The 14,153-nt window shown below is 40.3% G+C and overlaps 1 protein-coding gene across 1 annotated transcript in view; it reads right to left on the bottom strand.

Annotated features, from left to right (window-relative positions):
* LINGO3 (leucine rich repeat and Ig domain containing 3) overlaps positions 1-12,739 on the bottom strand; it is a 107,254-nt gene extending 94,515 nt beyond the window's left edge. The window contains exon 1 of the mRNA XM_044283210.1: positions 12,709-12,739. The gene's annotated coding sequence lies outside the window, so the exon portion shown is untranslated. The remainder of the gene's footprint in view (positions 1-12,708) is intronic.
* Positions 12,740-14,153: the final 1,414 nt, after the last annotated feature.

The raw sequence follows: 14,153 nt of genomic DNA, 5'->3' as shown, positions 1-14,153 counted from the left end.
ACCTCTCTTTAGTTTAGATGATCATAGGTGGATGGTCTCTGCTTACCCACCATTTTACAGAGATTTATCTGTTCTTTAGGCACAGACAGGCTCCATAGAATGTTTATCAGTAGGAGCTTAGGCCAATATTGCACATGCAATAGATCAGACTCCAAATTAAGTAATAGTGCCACTTTTGGAGTTTTTTATTCAATGGTTCCTACTGTCTTGTTTTGGTGACTTTCACTATCGATATCCTGAAGAGTCTTTGTCATGTTGGCATAGGAGTAAGATATATTGATAGGGCTAATGGGTGCATAGGGTCAGATTCTTGATGGGGTCCTGCCTATCGGGGTGGGTCCTCTGTGTTTGGTAGGCAGGGATTAATAGGGCCCTTCTCATTTTTTATAAGGCATTTCTAGGGTCAGTTATTTACCTATCCCTCCACAACACAGAATACTTGCACTGTGGCCCTGTCTGAAATCTACTCATCTTCAACCAGGAAAAAAATAGGTGACCATACATGTGACATGGCGAGCCAGGCAGGCAAATAAATCATGAGAAAAACTTGTAACAAGCATTCTGCTGAAAATTATTTACTGTAATTTCCACAATTCATAGCAAAAATCATTAGGGTACTGTAGGGTGGGATGCCAAGCAGAGTAATAAGTGCACCCTGCCCTATGTAGCCCAAACAGGACTACCTGCCGCTTCCCTATAGGTAACGCATAATAAATCATTCACACTGTTGGACTGGTAGGCTATCAATTATTTTGTAGAGACAAGCTAATATTGTTAGCATTAAAACAAGGTTTGGAGTTTGTAGTACGAGATGTCACCAAACTTTGAAAGGAGGTTCATAATTGCCGGTAAAGACTCTTGGGGGTTTAGTTACAGCTATAATTACATCATCAGCTAATAGCCCTATTTTGTGATCTACCCCATTTATATTGATGCTTGTTATTTCTTTTGAGAATCTAATAGCTTCTGCCAGAGGTTCCATAACTAAAATGAATATAAAAGGGGAAAGGGAACACCCCTGTCTAGTTCGGTTTGTGATAGAGAAGGAGTCTGAAAATTGACCGGAGGCTAAAACTTTTGCTGATGGGGTTGAGTATAATGCCAATATGGCTGTCTGGACTACCAGTCCAACAGTGTGAATGATTAATTATGAGTTACCTGTAGGGAAGCGGCAGGTAGTCTTCTGTTGGGCTACATAGGGCAGGATGCACTTATTACTCTGCTTGGCATACCACATTCATATTACTGAACAAACTTTTAGGGTCCTTAATATCCAAGAACTCTGCTCTTGGTCTATTAATTGAGGATTTGCCAAGATTAGATAGGGCTATCATATTCCATACTCTCATAGCAGTCAAGACGTTGATAGTTAAATACTGGCATTCTACTCAGGTGCCTACACTTAATGAGTTAGTGCGTAGGGTAAGTTACATGTATAACTTCACAATGGAGGGTACGCTGGCTTCTAGGAGAGGTTCCTATGACTCTTACTTGAAATACTGGAGTAAATGGCTGAAAGAATACCCGCCCTTTAGCATAAATTAATTTTATATTTGGCTCCATCCAAATTATTATTTAATGCTTATTTCCTTTTTGTCTATTTGCTTTTCTCTGGCATTTGCTTTGTTCCGTTTTGTTATGTTGTTTCTCAGTTCAACACTCCCTCACCTCCCCCTCTCCCCCCTTTCCCTCCCTTCCCCACCTTCCTACTTTTTCCTAGGCAATTATTTAGAGTCTGAGTTGCCCTTCACTTACAGATAAAAGATATACGTGTACCGATAATAGTATTTATTGATCTGATGGATAGCTACTGTTTCTTCTTTGTATTACTGGGCTACAATGGGAAGTATTGTCAAATGTTACCTTTTACCTATTATCAATAAAAACTTTGTGAAACAAAAAAAGGTTTGGAGGCTTCATATGGTGTTTGTAATGAAAACTGGAGTAATTGTGTTTATACATCAAACATTATCCATGGAGGAGCAAGTGCAGTATATATATGCACTCTCAGATTCAGTTATTTCAGTAGACTGGGAATGCAATGATCTAATCAATAATATTTGACAGAAATGTCCTCTTGCTTCTCCTTGTGGAGCAATGCATATACATTTTGCAGATATTGAATAAATGAATATTTGACTCAACCGAAAATGTAGTTATGATGAACTAATGCATTTGTTATAGTCATTTTTATATGTTCTCTGCAATTTCTTGCCTATATTTTCCTAAAATAATAGAGTATTCAAGGAATATTCCAAAGGGAAGAAGAAGACATTGTTATAAAATATCTAATATTTAAAAAAATAAATAAAATTCCAGTTTATATTAGAATTATGAACCCTCACCTACTGTGCCTTTTCCCTCTGGCTTGTAGGCTGTAAGCTCCGCAGGCTGTGTCCCCCAGTTTGTTAGTAAGTTCATGCCTATTGTACATACAGTACAGACCAAAAGTTTGGACACACCTTCTCATTCAAAGAGTTTTCTTTTTTTATGACTATGAAAATTGTAGATTCACACTGAAGGCATCAAAACTATGAATTAACACATGTGGAATTATATACATAACAAAAAAGTGTGAAACAACTGAAAATATGTCATATTCTAGGTTCTTCAAAGTAGCCACCTTTTGCTTTGCTTACTGCTTTGCACACTCTTGGCATTCTCTTGATGAGCTTCAAGAGGTAGTCACCTGAAATGGTTTTCACTTCACAGGTGTGCCCTGTCAGGTTTAATAAGTGGGATTTCTTGCCTTATAAATGGGGTTGGGACCATCAGTTACATTGTGGAGAAGTCAGGTGGATACACAGCTGATAGTCCTACTGAATAGACTGTTAGAATTTGTATTATGGCAAGAAAAAAGCAGCTAAGTAAAAAAAACGAGTGGCCATCATTACTTTAAAAAATGAAGGTCAGTCAGTCCGAAAAAATTGGGAAAACTTTGAAACTGTCCCCAAGTGCAGTCACAAAAACCATCAAGTGCTACAAAGAAACTGGCTCACGTGCGGACTGCCCCAGGAAAGGAAGACCAAGAGTCACCTCTGCTGCGGAGGATAAGTTCATCCGAGTCACCAGCCTCAGAAATCGCAGGTTAACAGCAGCTCAGATAAGAGACCAGGTCAATGCCACACAGAGTTCTAGCAGCAGACACATCTCTAGAACAACTGTTAAGAGGAGACTGTGTGAATCAGGCATTCATGGTAGAATATCTGCTAGGAAACCACTGCTAAGGACAGGCAACAAGCAGAAGAGACTTGTTTGGGCTAAAGAACACAAGGAATGGACATTAGACCAGTGGAAATCTGTGCTTTGGTCTGATGAGTCCAAATTTGAGATCTTTGGTTCCAACTACCGTGTCTTTGTGCGACGCAGAGAAGGTGAACGGATGGACTCTACATGCCTGGTTCCCACCGTGAAGCATGGAGGAGGAGGTGTGATGGTGTGGGGGTGCTTTGCTGGTGACACTGTTGGGGATTTATTCAAAATTGAAGGCATACTGAACCAGCATTGCTACCACAGCATCTTGCAGCGGCATGCTATTCCATCCGGTTTGCGTTTAGTTGGGCCATCATTTATTTTTCAACAGGACAATGACCCCAAACACACCTCCAGGCTGTGTAAGGGCTATTTGACCATGAAGGAGAGTGATGGGGTGCTGCGCCAGATGACCTGGCCTCCACAGTCACTGACCTAAACCCAATCGAGATGGTTTGGGGTGAGCTGGACCGCAGAGTGAAGGCAAAAGGGCCAACAAGTGCTAAGCATCTCTGGGAACTCCTTCAAGACTGTTGGAAGACCATTTCAGATGACTACCTCTTGAAGCTCATCAAGAGAATGCCAAGAGTGTGCAAAGCAGTAATCAAAGCAAAAGATGGCTACTTTGAAGAACCTAGAATATGACATATTTTCAGTTGTTTCACACTTTTTTTGTTATGTATATAATTCCACATGTGTTATTTCATAGTTTTGATGCCTTCAGTGTGACTCTACAATTTCCATAGTCATGAAAATAAAGAAAACTCTTTGAATGAGAAGGTGTGTCCAAACTTTTGGTCTGTATTGTATTTTTTTCTGTATGTATACCCCCTTTAAGATGTACAATGCCATGGAATTAATGGCACTTTCAAATAAATAATAATAATGAAGGGAATCTAAATATATATATTTTTTTAAACCAGAGATATGTGGATCAAAGTTATGCGATGGTGTATGAAGTCCCTATGGCTTTGTATTGAAGACCTATGTTTGCTTCCATATGGTGGCTCTGTACAGCACTGTATCACCTTTGTAATGTGGCATGCTGTGGAAAATGGCATCACATTTTACTCCACAGTTTCCAAATAAACCCATGCAAAATAACCTTTGTATAAATTCTGAGGCATACGGTGGTACAGTGTAACCCCTTAAATTTATACACATGGATCCATAATAAGGCTTGCTAGATGAATGAGTGGTGAGGCAAAAGCAGTTGCATCAGTCATAGCTAGGAAAGGGTACCAAGTGACGTTCTCCCTGATTCGTGGAAAAAGATTGTCATATTTCACTTAAATAATGTCCTTGTTTCAGTTAAGAAGTTTATTGCACATTTAGCAGTCAAATAAGCATTTAACTGGAAGATTTACAGTCAAGAGGGATTTGGCTGCTCAAGAACCAAACAGCTTTTAGCCAATTATAACAGCTGATGTAATAGATAGGATAATCGAGAAATAAAAGAAGCAATGTGACTGGCTACTATTTACATCTACTCCAGTTTTTCCTTGCCCAAGTTTCCTACAATAGACAAAAGACGATTGGTAATTTAACATTTGCCAATTGCTATATATATATATATATATATATATATATATATATTTATTTATTTGATTTCATTTTAATATTGTGATCCAACTCCTGTGGAAATAAAGGGGTGCAACATACATTGATGACCTATCCTCTGGGTCAGACACCCGGCAGCCCAACTGATCAGCCGTTTTAGGCTGCCAGTTTTTTGGAAACAGTGTTCAAAGCAGAAGCAAAAGGGTCCATACACTGGGTAGATTCCAGCACTGGTGTACTTAAGCTTAAGCTCAACTCCCAGTTACTTGAATGGGAGATGAGTTGTAGTACCCTGGCCTGGCCACTACATAGTATATGGAGCTGTCTGCCTCCATCTTTGTACACAGTATATTGTCTGGAGCTGTGGCAGCCCCAGATGATTGGTACGGGTGCTGGGTGACAGACCTCAAACTACCCAGAGGTCATCTGGAGAATCCTTATAGCTGTCTCATCTATTAACACTGTTTTACCCCTTGCTTTTTCTATCAGCTATTTTAAGTAAGCTTTTTCTTCTAGCCAGTGTATACAATATGCAGTACAATAGCTAATATCTATAGTTGAAGTAATACAAATTAAGAATAAAAATATCTTCATACAATAAAATTAGCATATACAGTGGGATGTGAAAGTTCGGGCAACCTTGTTAATCGCCACAATTTTCCTGTATAAATCGTTGGTTGTTACGATAAAAAATGTCAGTTAAATATATCATATAGGAGACACACACAGTGATATTTGAGAAGTGAAATTAAGTTTATTGGATTTACAGAAAGTGTGCTATAATTGTTTAAACAAAATTAGGCAGGTGCATAAATTTGGGCACCACAAAAAAGAAATGAAATCAATATTTAGTAGATCCTCCTTTTGCAGAAATTACAGCCTCTAAACGCTTCCTGTAGGTTCTAATGAGAGTCTGGATTCTGGTTGAACGTATTTTGGACCATTCCTCTTTACAAAACATCTTTAGTTCATTCAGGTTTGATGGCTTCCGAGCATGGACATCTCTCTTTAAGTCACACCACAGATTTTCAATTATATTCAGGTCTGGGGACTGAGATGGCCATTCCAGAACGTTGTACTTGTTCCTCTGCATAAATACCTTAGTGGATTTTGAGCAGTGTTTAGGGTCGTTGTCTTGTTGAAAGATCCAGCCACGGTGCAGCTTCAGCTTTGTCACTGATTCCTGGACATTGGTCTCCAGAATCTGCTGATACTGAGTGGAATCCATGCATCCCTCAACTTTGACAAGATTCCCAGGCCCTGCACTGGCCACACAGCCCCACAGCATGATGAAACCACCACCATATTTTACTGTAGGTAGCAGGTGTTTTTCTTGGAATGCTGCATTCTTTTCCCTCCATGCATAACGCCCCTTGTTATGGCCAAATAACTCAATTTTAGTATCATCAGTAGACAGCACCTTATTCCAAAATGAAGCTGGATTGCCCAAATGTGCTTTAGTCCACCTCAAGCGGCACTTTTTGTGCTGTGGGCGGAGAAAATGCTTCCTCTGCATCACTCTTGCATACAGCATCTCCTTGTGTAAAGTGCGCCGAATGGTTGAACGATGCACAGTGACTCCATCTGCAGCAAGATGATGTTGTAGGTCTTTGGTGCTGGTCTGTGGGTTGACTCCGACTGTTCTCACTATTCGTTGCTTCTGTCAATCCAAGATTTTTCTTGGTCTGCCACTTCGAGCCTTAACTTGAACTGAGCCTGTGGTCTTCCATTTCCTCAATATGTTCCTAACTGTGGAAACAGACAGCTGAAATCTCTGAGACAGCTTTCTGTATCCTTCCCCTAAACCATGATGGTGAACAATCTTTGTCTTCAGGTCATTTGAGAGTTGTTTTGAGACCCCCATGTTGCTACTCTTCAGAGAAAATTAAAAGAGGAGGGAAATTTACAATTAACCCCCTTAAATACTCTTTCTCATAACTGGATTCACCTGTGTATGTAGGTCAGGGGTCACTGAGCTTACCAAACCAATTTGAGTTCCAATAATTAGTTCTAAAGGTTTTGGAATCAATAAAATGACAACAGTGTCCACATTTATGCACCTGCCTAATTTTGTTTATACAATTATAGCACACTTTCTGTAAATCCAATAAACTTCATTTGACTTCTCAAATATCACTGTGTGTGTCTCCTATATGATATATTTAACTAACATTTTTTATTGTAACAACCAACGATTTAAACAGGAAAATAATGACGCTTAACAAGGTTGCCCAAACTTTCGCATCCCACTGTAAATATAAAATGACCTTATGAAAGTGCATACAAAGACTGCTATTTACAACTGCAGTGCTGTAAAAAAATGTTTGTTTCCTTCTAGACACCCCCCTGTTATTGGATATTTGAAATACTGAATGGTTCCTTTGCTGCCTTATGACCTGGATGATTTGCCATTGTTGAAGAACCATGAATTCTGCATCTGTTCATCTGTGCAGAAGCTGGAGCTTATTTAGGTTGTGCTCCAAGTCAATCATACAGAACAGAGCTATACGGCTGAATGGCTGATGTAACAATATTATTGGCTTGGTCCAAAAGTCCTAACCTGACCCTGACTTGAACAGAGGTGCTAAGTTACCTAGAGATGTGAAAGACTGGTATCAAATTTGATCTTGTATGAAAAGCAGACTAGAATGAAGGATAACTTTTTACTTTAATAGGGCAGAGTTAGAGTTCTCTGTACAATTCCTGGAGATGGGCATACAATTGTGCTAGTAAAATACTAGAGACCTTGACCTTTTTTTGTTCTTGTGATTGGTTAAATACCTAAAAATCCTCAGATGATGGCATATATCAATTCACTATTACTAAAGTGGGAAACCTATTTGAACTAGCCATAAACATTAGATAATGGAGTTCTAACTAAAGATGCTCCAGAATTTTAAATCACATGGGGAATACAAGAATTTCCTTAAACCGACGTCAGGAATGGTGACAAGTCCATTTCCAGCCTCCAGGACATGTGATGCGAAACATACTTACTGCTCCTTCCTGCTTGGTTCATGTTCCCTGACTCTTGGTCTGCACTTCCCTTCTGATCTGTCAACATTCACATGGACATGGTCACGTGTGCTTCTGCAGCTGATGACTAACCTCAATAGTGACGTGTCTCCAAGCAGCACATCACTTCTGGGTCACATGCCGAGAGCTAGAACCGAGAGGTGGGGAGCAGGTAAGTATGTTTGTCTCCACATGTACTGCCGGCTGGAGGTTGTGGAATCAAAAACTTATTGTTGAAGGTACACTTGTCAAACTCCTGTTTCTTGCAGCTGTGGTTATCTTGGATAGGCTGAATACCCTTTTTTCTGTTTATATCTCACATGTCTCATGTATGTTTTGGGGATACAAATGACTCAAATTGTCGTTTCTTTTGTTGGTTGATTTATATTTTGCTCACTTTCCCTGATGAAGCCATTCGGCGAAACGCGTAGGGTAAGTGAGGGACACTGGATGGATGATGTGACCGTTAATACGTTTGTTTACAATTTAATGAGCTATTATATGTGGTTCCTGGTCTACCTGAGGCACTATTGCTATGTACTTTACTAGGCTCTTTGCCTGTGTGCGGAAACCTGCTGTAGTATCTATTTCCTTCATTTTCTGTTACTAACTTGGGGCAACGTTTACACTTGTGTATATATTTAATTACATTTGCTGCTTCCCCATATGTATTCACATTTATCGGTCCCCTCCCCCTGTGTTCCTCTTTTATACCTGTTTAACTCCACCCAATGATGTAAGACTCCATTATAAGTGTTTTATTGTGTTGTGCTAATAAAGTATATATTTTTTGCTTACATATGGTAGCTTTTTCTTTGGTGATCTGGGTATGGACATAGTGTTGTGATTTATATTTTGATAACACATTCACCTGAGGCTTCTTAGAAGGGCATAGGGCCTTATTACACTTCCTAATATTCTGGCAGGATTGAAGCCGATAGATAATAAACACATCCATCTGCGCTCGATTGCCTTGGTGTATTACATAGGCCAATGCAAAGTGAATATGGGAGGAATGTTTGGTACTGCAGTAGTCCCTCCCTCTTTAAGTTCTACTGATTATCGGCAGTGCATGCTTTATTAAGGCCTATTAGACAGAAAGATATTTAGGCCAGTAATCGGGAACAAGCAGTCATAGAAATGCTCATCCTTGATAATTGGCCTGTATAATCGTGTAGCTAATCAGCTGATGAACGAGCTAATGCCTGTTTGTTGGGCAATAGGTATCTTTCATCAGGATAATGCCCGATTATTGTCAGCATGTCTCCCTATATAATCAGGTATGTACTGCCGATAATCAATAGAACTGAATGGAGGAGAAATGACTGCAGTAGCAATTGTTCCCCCCACATTAATTTTACATCGGCCTGTGTAATCAGGTATGTATTGATGATAATCAGCAGAACTGAATGGAGGAGAAATGACTGCAGTAGCAATCGTTCCCCCCACATTCAGTTTACATTGGCTTGTATAATCAGGTATGTACTGCCGATAATCAATAGAACTGAATGGAGGAAGAATGACTGCAGTAGCAATCGTTCCCCCCACATTCAGTTTACATCGGCCTGTGTAATCAGGTATGTACTGATGATAATCAGCAGAACTGAATGGAGGAGAATTGACTGCAGTAGCAATCGTTCCCCCCACATTCAGTTTACATCGGCCTGTATAATCAGGGATGTGCTGACGATAATCAATAGAACTGAATGGAGGAAGAATGACTGCAGTAGTAATCGTTCCCCCCACATTCAGTTTACATCGGCCTGTGTAATCAGGTATGTGCTGACGATAATCAATAGAACTGAATGGAGGAAGAATGACTGCAGTAGTAATCGTTCCCCCCACATTCAGTTTACATCGGCCTGTGTAATCAGGTATGTACTGCCGATAATTAGCAGAACTGAATTGAGGAAGAATGACTGCTGTAGCAATCGTTCCCCCCACATTCAGTTTACATTGGCCTGTATAATCAGGTATGTACTGCAGATAATCAGCAGAACTAAATGGAGGAAGAATGACTGCAGTAGTAATCGTTCCCCCCACATTCAGTTTACATCGGCCTGTGTAATCAGGTATGTACTGCCGATAATCAGCAGAACTGAATGGAGGAGAAATGACTGCAGTAGTAATCGTTCCCCCCACATTCACTTTACATCGGCCTGTATAATCAGGTATGTACTGCCGATAATCAGCAGAACTGAATGGAGGAGAAATGACTGCTGTAGCAATCGTTCCCCCCCACATTCAGTTTACATCGGCCTGTGTATCAGGTATGTACTGCCGATAATCAGCAGAACTGAATGGAGGAGAAATGACTGCAGTAGTAATCGTTCCCCCCACATTCAGTTTACATCGGCCTGTGTAATCAGGTATGTGCTGCCGATAATCAGCAGAACTGAATGGAGGAAGAATGACTGCTGTAGCAATCGTTCCCCCCACATTCAGTTTACATCGGCCTGTGTATCAGGTATGTACTGCCGATAATCAGCAGAACTGAATGGAGGAAGAATGACTGCAGTAGTAATCGTTCACCCCACATTCAGTTTACATCGGCCTGTGTAATCAGGTATGTGCTGCCGATAATCAGCAGAACTGAATGGAGGAAGAATGACTGCAGTAGTAATCGTTCACCCCACATTCAGTTTACATCGGCCTGTGTAATCAGGTATGTACTGCCGATAATCAGCAGAACTGAATGGAGGAAGAATGACTGCAGTAGTAATCGTTCACCCCACATTCAGTTTACATCGGCCTGTGTAATCAGGTATGTGCTGCCAATAATCAGCAGAACTGAATGAGGGAGGAACAACTGTGAAAGCACTAGTTCCTCTCACATCCAGTCTGCATCCCTCGGCCTGTGCAAATGAGCGCTAATGGATGTGTTTATCATCCATCGGTTGTTGTCCTGTCTGAGTGTGAAAGGGCCTTTACACAGGGAGATGTACTGCAGATAATCATTCATCTTTCATCCCGATTAAAGATGCTAATAAGTTGACAAATAAGCTTTTGCTTGATTGGCTGCAGGATCATACAGGCCATTCATTGGCAATGGGTGTTCCTGTGAATGCTTGTTCCCGATAATTGCTAAGAATATGATTCAGTCTAATAGGGCCTTTACCCCCCCTGTCTGGAATTTGTAGCGAGCACTGTTGCCAGTATGCTGGCCCTAGGACAGTTGATAACACATAATACTGTTTTGCATTTCATTGTACACATAAAATCCGGTAAATGTTTCAGCACCACGGGCACTTGCTCCAATCCCTGCACAGAATGAAATATATTGATGCATGTATCATGTCACCAGAAAAATGTACATAGAAAGTGGCAGACATTATCCTAACAGCATTAATGAGGCATAAATTGATTCTCAGCTGTATAGAAAAGTAAGATATGTCAGCAGCTCGTGTTGGCCTTTTCAATGCAACCTAGGTGGTAAGTACTTTACTATACACAATGGTTTAACAGTAGGTTACCGTATGCTGTGTGCCATGTATTGTCAAGGTAAGCTGTGCCGCAGCATTATGCACTATATCATTAGCAGCCCTCGCATTTGTTCCCAAATCATTTTTATGTAATTACTTTTGAAACTGTACAGAGACTACATTTTTATATTCCTGTGACCTGGCTATGCCTGCTTGTGTATGCATTGTGCAGAGAATTACACTGACGTATCTGGCTCTTGTATGCATCTAATAGTTCACCCATTTTATGTGAATAATTGAAATGAATAATTGTCAGGCATTGTATAGAATGAGACTTTACACCTAGCGAGCAGCTTGTCACCGGAATTACACCTAAAGTCAAATGCTTGTGACATTGTGTCCTTAGGAGGCATTTACACATACTGATTTTTGCTATAACCCAACTGTAGATGACCAATGATAATGAAAATTGGGAATATATTTGACCTACTTAAAGTGTGAAAAAGAAAATCTCATTATAGGGAATAGAAGCATTTTATTTTGCTATAATGGTAATGAATTTTCCTCTAAAAATGTTACCCATTGTAGGAAAAGATTAGTGTGTTTAATGGCAGCTCAGACAACCATTGCGATAATAAATTATCGGACTACAGTCTGATCGTTATGTGTAAACCCAGCATTAGATGATTTGCTCATGTTATTGGACTTGACATATAATATGCCCTTATTATCAAACGAAGCATGAAATACTGCTATTGAGAGGCTGTGTGTGATGGAATGTATCGACTGCCTAGGAGCATGATATACTGCTATTAGCAGCGTCTATATGATGTTCTGTTTGCAGTGCAATACTTTTAATAGCTTTTAAATCGCCATACCGCTACATGATGTGCAGCTTATGGTTGGCGACATATGTTTTGCTTCAGTGATATGTTTAATGTGCTCATTTGCTGTGCCAGTGAATGTGGTATCTGGCTCTGCCTTTTCTGTGCAGAGTAGAAGGAACAAAAACACATGCCCTGAAGTCTTATATATATACATTGAACATGCAGAACCATTGCAGTCCCTCAAAAGCGCTCTGCTAAGGTGTGAATAGATATACAACCAACACAGCATTCTTTCTTCGACATGATGCTGGGTTTTATATAGGTTATAATATATATTACTCACCTATAGCTTACGTTAAATGCATAGTAAGAACATAACAGCTCTTTTTTTTCTCTATGGGAAAATGTGTGTTTGTACTACACACTATTCCATTGATAAACCTGGTAGCCTTCTCTGTAAAAACAGCAGTCCATACTACACTACATTACACTGCAAACCACTATTATTCCAGTATTGACTCCCCCCAATTCATCCCCTTTACTGCACCCCAGCCTTCACTGCAGCAGCTTCCTGAGCCCAAATGCATGCCCTGAGCCCAAATGCATGCGTCCGCAGTATTCTCAACACTTACTGTGCTTGTGTCCTCGGTGTGTCCCTCTCCCTCCTCATCCTTGTGTGTACCAGTGTCTCTGCGGTGTGTCCCTCCTCCCAGTCACTCTGTGCTGTTCTCTTACTGCTCATACACATCACTGGGCTGCAGCATGCATCTCACTCAGTGACTCCCTCTCCAGCCCTTCCTCTTCTCATTCTAATTCTCCTCCTGTCTATTCTTGTCGCCCCTTCTCTGCTTTCCATTTTACCTATTTTCAACCAGTTGCCTCATTGCCTCACCCTTCTTTTTCAAGCTTCAAATATTCTTTAAAGTGTATGCCCTTAAAGGGGGATAAAAAAAAGTTAGAAATTTGCTTCATCAATGTTTCAGCAAATTAGTTTCTCTAGTTTTATCCTGATAAAAGGCTATAAATCAAACTACGGTACAACATGTGAAGAATATTTATTTTAATTTTTTATTTGTCTGGTTTATTATTATTAGAGTTGAGCTATTGTTAAGTTATGAAAAATTTGACTCGGCTGCTGCGCTGAATTTCCCAAAGAAATTTGCTTTGTGATTAATTACTTTGCCATGGAGCATATTCCTTTGTATGTAGCTAGCCCAATGACGGGGAGCAGGGATCACGCCGCCCCCTGTCATTGAACCCCTCAGATGCAGTGACGTGATGACATCATCACAGCTGGTTATATGTCACCCCGCACAAGATTTTGCAATCAAGATGGCCGTGATGGCCTGCTCGCACACAAATGGATGAGGTCATTAAGGTATTATATTTTTACTGCCATTTCAGGAAAAATAGATTCGTTTCCACGAAACATGAGGAAATTCTGCTTTGTGGTAAATCAAAATTTTCCTGAAATTCAGATCAAAGTAAATTCGTTCATCTAGCAGTTATCTGTACACAGTGCAAATTCCGGTCGAAGCAATTTGTTGCAGCAATAGCCCTCTGGTTACTCTTATCCTTGTACCTGTTATTGGGATTTCTAGCTATCAACTGCAATCTGACACAATGTCTGTAATATGTCTTCCAATAATATTACTGGACAAAATTGTTCCTGAAATGTGCAAGGAGTCTGAATTCATTATCCCTCTGCTGCATAAGGGTCAGAAATGCCATATGTTTATCACCTTTAGGCTGGGTTCGCACGGGCGAGATTTCCGCGTGGGTGCAATGTGGAAACTCTGAATCAAACTCCCTGGTGGATGACAGGAATCAAATGCTGAGGGTCATGAAAGAAGGAGTTGATGCAGCAATGGAGTGGCCGGCAGGTGTATGGCATACAGCTAGATAGCAGATGAATGACAGTAAACAGAAATCGGGCAGTAGTGACCTGACCCTATCTGAATTCAAATCAGCTTGGACAATACAACAGCACAGCAACTAATGTATCTCAAGCACAGCAAGAAAGTGTAACTCCAGATTCTGAAATACACAGATAACACACTAGACTAGACCAAGACAC

This window comes from Bufo gargarizans, chromosome 1 (genome assembly GCF_014858855.1).
Source record: "Bufo gargarizans isolate SCDJY-AF-19 chromosome 1, ASM1485885v1, whole genome shotgun sequence".
Lineage (NCBI taxonomy): Eukaryota > Metazoa > Chordata > Amphibia > Anura > Bufonidae > Bufo > Bufo gargarizans.
The sequence above is the reverse complement of the archived record's forward strand: the minus strand, read 5'-3'. Positions and strand labels throughout refer to the sequence as shown.